Here is a 5778-nt window from a genome sequence, read left to right as displayed (position 1 = left end):
TCTCAGGATTAATGTGTGCTCACACCACCTGCAGCTTTGCCATCACTGCCCACTGCCATGGCTGGCTATGAAATGCTGGTATGGCCCAGCCATGCTGCAGGGCCGAGGGCAGGGGGTGCTGAGCTGTCACCCTGAGGGAGGGTGACCCCATGAGGTGGCTCCCCCACCACGGCCCAGCTTGCCTGGGTTACCCTGATGCTGACAGCACTCCAGTGCCAGAAGGCAGCTCTGCTCTGCCTGTCCCCTTTTTGCCCAGCCCATGGGCTACCACACCTTTTGCACACCCAGAAATGTGAAACATCTTTTTGTGTGCCTGGGTAAGTAAGGACAACATTATCTGTGCTGGCAGCTGAAGTCTCATCATTAGACAGCCATCAAAGTGCTTTACCCAGCCAAAGACCACAGCTTTCTGAGCTGTTGTTCCAGGCTTTTGTCAGAGCTAAACACACACTGCTGCATTAACTCATTACTTTGGGGGAGCAGCAGTTTTACAAACAAAAGAGGGCTTTTAAGATTATTTTTATTCTTTTTCTTAAGATTGTGAAACACCACGTGGCAGTATGGGAGAGGAGCCAAGTGGCAGTATGTCTTCAGCTCCCTGAGTCAGAGGCAGTCCCCTAAGGGAGCTCAGCTTTTCCTGGGAGCAATAGAATAGCTCTAAGATCACCCACTGATATTTTCTTTTTTTTTTCTTTTTTTCTTTTTTTTTTTTTTTTTAATGAGAGGAGTTACGGTTTTCAAAGGCTTTCATCAGGGTATGTTGCCAGAAGGCAATCTTAATCCTTTTCTCATCATGAATATTCTGGGCTTTATAATACTGTTCCTCTGATTTATCCCTCAAGCAGTAAGCTAAATTATTATTTCATGATTTTACAGTTAAAACAGAAAAGGTAGAAAAATAAAGCAAAGTAAAAATAAAAATGAACCCAACACTGCAGCATTTAAGCCTTTGCTTAAAAACCATCCAGTAAAAACAGAAGAGCAGGAAGTTCTGATCTGCCTGGAGACTGACTTTTGCCACTCTATTGAAACCCCAGAAACTTTAAGTTATGAGCTCTTTCATTATTTCCTGTAGCAAAAAAAATTACTGGATATAAACTTAACTTTCCCCTCCTCTTGCTTCCAGAATGATTGGTTACCAAAGGGCAGTAAGGTAATAACATTTCCAAATGTTGCTGGCCGGGCCAGCCCCGGGGGAGCCGGGAGCAGCGATGCGGCGGCGCCTCCGCACGGCGGCAGCTTCGCACAAGGAGACAGGGAAGGGATCAGCCGCGGTCCTGTGGCTGCGGGAGCGGCGCCGGGATTAGCGCCGGCATGCACACCGCTCTCCTTTCCCGGCACACTTCAGACCTGCCGACACTTCCACACCGGCGCTGGCCGGGGAAGTTGGTTCCCAAACCTGCGTGGCAGGGCTGGAGCTGCTTCTGAAGGAGTGGGTGGGTCTGTTTAGCACCCCTACCAAGGAGATCCTGCGAGGCTGTTGCAAACTGGGCAGCCCTAATGCTGCCCGGCTCAGTCGCTCTGCTTTCTAGCACTCCTTAGTTGTGCACCCCTCAAATTAACGCCAATCTGAAAGCCCCGCCCATATCTCAGGTTTCAAAAGGGTCTGTAGATTGTATTTGGAGCGTTGAAAATTCCGGCTGCTGTCCCAAGAGAGTTGCAGTTTTGCTCGTGTAGCTGGCTAAATAGGATTTGCTACGGCTCCAGAAGATGGAAGAGTCCCGTAATGCCTGGAGTGAGGAAGGCGCCAGTCTGTTCCTCACTAATGAACTGCACAAAGTGCATATGATTAAAAACACTCCTCGAGTGAGGCAAGAGACCACCACAGACAGTCTGCTCAGAGGAGCACCAAATAGAGCCCAAACTAGTGGAGCCCTGCTGATTGCAACTATTTGCCCACCCAGGCAGAAGAACAGGAGGAGGGGTGGAGGTGTCTTGAGAGAGGCTTGGGAAAAGATAAAGGGGAACCTGAGTTTGTGCAGGGAACACGGATATCCCATCTTCCAAAGGTCTTTATATGGCTATGCTTTGAATTTCCAGGCTAGGAGACAACAGCTATTGTGCCCTGTGGACAGTTTGGCTGGGGTACAGAAATTCAAACCAGAGTTTCAAAATCTCAGTAGTGCCACAAAAGATCAGCCACCCAAGGTATCACTTAGGAGATCCCCAGGGAGTAAATCTCTGCTGAGCTTATTGCAGCACCCTTGCAATACTGAGGGCAGTTGGATGTTTGGTGGTGGAGGCTTTTGGAGCTGAATATTGTGGCAATTCCCCGACAGTCACCGGGCTGCTTCCCTTGCTCAACTTGGGTAACATCTTTAAGACTTCAGTGGCTGACCCAGCTGGTAAATATTGGGACAGTGCAAAATCCCTCCCTGACACGAAGGCATCTACCAGAGATCTGATAACAAAGCTGGCACCAGCTCTTTCAGGCAGGCATTTTGTTGTGCTGCTCTGCCGTGCAGCTCTTATCCAAGGGATGAAGATACAGCATGGTCAAAAAGGTAACACACTGGGCTGGGAGTAGAGAAAACTGGCTGTTTGTCCTTGAGGTGTTGCCAACCTGTTGCACGACTGAAGGTGATTCATGTCACCTCTTTGTATCCACTTTTACTCTCAGGACAGGCTGCTCTGTCCTGGCTGCTTCAGTCTGGGATTGTCTCCTGCTCCTCACAGGCACAGCATGTGCCACAGGAAAGGACCCAAAATCAATTATATGTTGCTGATATAACTGTTAGACTGCAAAGTATTTTGAGATCCTCAGGGAAGGAGGTTTCCTCTGCCCACACGCATAGTGGGCCCACAGTCATGCCTCTGTGTGCATGTGCAGGCTGTGCACAGATCATTCTAAAAATGCTCTTAAAAACTGCAACTTCCACTGGGACAGACAAAAAAAAAAGGCTACAAAAATTCGAAGCAATCTTTACGGTCAGGGCCTGCAAACACAAGCTGTGACAAACCAAATGTAATTTTAGGCTGGAATATGTACTAGTGTTAATATAAGCTTTCTTGAGAAGCTGAAAGAGACGGCAAGATGGTGATGCTCCCTCCTTCAACAGGGAGGATTTGTGTCACTGCCAGGGCGATGGCAGGCCAGGCAGCTGGCTCAGCCAGGGCACCTCTCCTGTGAGGAGGGACCACCATGCCACACCAGCCCTTCCAGAGAGGCCCTGGCCACCTGAGTCAGCTCCCAGGCTGCCCACTCATCATGTGCATTTTGGCATCATCCAGGCAGACACGCTCTTTCCCTCCACCCCAGCACAGGAATGGCACACGTGATCCTTGGGTTTATGGGAGCCAAGTTACCAAGTTTTCCACTGCTCCTTGCTGTGAGAACCCATGGCAGGAGCAGGATAATCCCTCTCTTTCATCATCTGTACTTTGAATGTTATTATTGAAAAGCATTTTTGCAATCCTCTTTACACAAAAAATTGGGCAAGCTGAGTACATCCCTCATGCTCACCAGAAGCTTTCACAGAAAAGTGGTTCCAGCCAGCATGGGCAGAGGTCAGGCATACAGAGAAAACACAGGAAAAATCACATGAAAACCTATTCCTGTTTTATTAAAAAAGCCAAAAATGTATTACTTTGCAACTGCCTTTCCCCACCAGAGACAGCAAAAATAAACAAAATCAGGCCCATGGCAGCTTGCTACAATTCCCACAGAATGGGGGGAAAAATGGTTTACTAAAGTATAGAAACTTGCCTGACATGTTGCCAAAGTGGTACTCCTTTCCTACTTATTCACTCTGGAAAAAGTCACCGACTACTCTGTGTGCAGCTGAAGTTAAGCCCATGGGTCTGGCAGGAGACAGAGACACATTTCAGACCCCAATGCAGTAACTCTGCTGCAGTTAGTACCTATACCCTGATTAAAAGAGAAAAATACTGAAACCTGGCTAATTAATATTAAGAGCCTACCCACAGTTTTTGAAAATTGTTCATATTTTCCAGGGTTTATGTTGATTTTGAAGAGATAGCAGCACATTCCTAAATGCTCTGTGCACAGGAACAATGCTGAGGCTGAGGGTCAAGTTTGCTGAGTGCGGTGTTTCATTAGTATAGCTCTACTGAAGGAGTGTCTTCAGTCTGTGCTGCAAAATGAGCCAGCATAAGCTGGCCTCAGCTCAGACATCTCTATTTCTGTTGCAAGTTGAAGATGAGCCCTTAGAGAAGAGCAGGAGAGATGCTGGATCAAGCAAAATTCATGACAGCTGGCTGTCTGGGGATTTCCTGTGTTAGCAATCACACCTGGACCATCACGTTCTGCAGAGGCCAGTGACCATGCCCTCTGTTATTTCATTTAATCTCTTTTTGTACCAAGACCTTTGGTCTCTGCAGCATCCTGTGGCAGTGTCTCCTGCAGTTCAAGCATGCAGAAGGGTTCTTCCTTTACATTTGTTGCCTGATAATTTCACCAGGAATGCACTGATTCCGGCAATATTACAAAAGAGCAATTCAAGACTTTCTGTTCACCCTCTGCATTTTATGTTTATACTTCCCATACCACTGGATTCTCTTCCAAATCGAAATGTCTTGGTCTCTGTAGGTACTCTACTGCTCTACAAAGTTTTTTTCCTGGATGTCTCACAAACAGTGGTTCTTCCATTCCATCCTTATGATCGACTGCCACACCTAAGGTGGCCACTACAGCTGCTGATGAAGGAATAGTCTCCAATCTTCCTTTTGTCAGATCCTGCCACCCAGGCATTCTCTTTTTCCTTTTCTCCCTGTCCTTTTCCCAGTGCCTGTTTGCCCTCTCCATTTGGAGCCTCATTAAGGCTCCAGGCTGTGTTCCCTTACCAAAACAGATGACAGAGTGAATGTTGATGGGATGTAGAGGGTCACGATTACCAGTGTCAACTCAACAGGCTGTATAAACAAACTGTTTGTGGCCTATTTCTCACTCAAGATAGGCTTAATAAAAGAAACCCTCAAATTTAAAATGAATTATCTCTCCCCTCTCAGGCTCAGTTTAGAGGCATAGAAAGGCACAGAATTAATTTCTGGGCATAGGGCAGCAATATGGGATACACATCATAAAGTCACCCCAAGACAGCCATGTACATGCTATTATGTCCAAATTAGCCATATATTAATTCATAATCTATGTATGTCAGACATGCCAACTCAAGTTAGGAACACCTCATGTGAAGGTCTGTGGTTTGAGCCTGTGATTTATTATCCCTCCTCCAGGACTGCTGCCTTTCAGGAGACAAGAACATCATCACAGGAGCACATCTGGCCCTTTTGAGTTCAGGTCTCAGAGCAAAATTTGGGAAAGCTGGAAAACAAATGGAACAAAACAGAATAAAATATTTACTATTGTGTCTCCTCACAAAGTGCTGAATTTTATACAGCTTTTCCCAGAACTATTTAGATCAATGAAAACACTTTTTGACAAAGTGGAGACGCAATGTTCTTCGGCAAAAGAACAGCTGCCTGGTCGATCAGTCAAAATTCTAGCTTGGACACAAACATTTTCCCGTTCAAGGCTGAATTACATGCTGCTGTCTGTAGTGGTAGTGTTCCTCTGCCATGGTTAAAATTTTTGAAGCCCTTTTGGAGCTATTTACATGAAGAAGTGCTGGAGCACCATCACCAAGAGATTTTTCACGGGGCAGGGCAGTGCTTCCACATTAGCGCTTCAGAACAGTGAGGCTGACCAGGAGATCTGATCCCTAGGATGGCTGCAAGGAAACCCATAACCGCAGCACCAGTGTTTTTCCACCCGTCTTTGCTTCCTCTCAGCAGCTACCATGAATAACAAGCAGGAAA

This window comes from Corvus brachyrhynchos, unplaced genomic scaffold (assembly GCF_000691975.1).
Source record: "Corvus brachyrhynchos isolate BGI_N302 unplaced genomic scaffold, ASM69197v1 scaffold70, whole genome shotgun sequence".
Taxonomy (NCBI): domain Eukaryota; kingdom Metazoa; phylum Chordata; class Aves; order Passeriformes; family Corvidae; genus Corvus; species Corvus brachyrhynchos.
The sequence above is the reverse complement of the archived record's forward strand: the minus strand, read 5'-3'. Positions refer to the sequence as shown.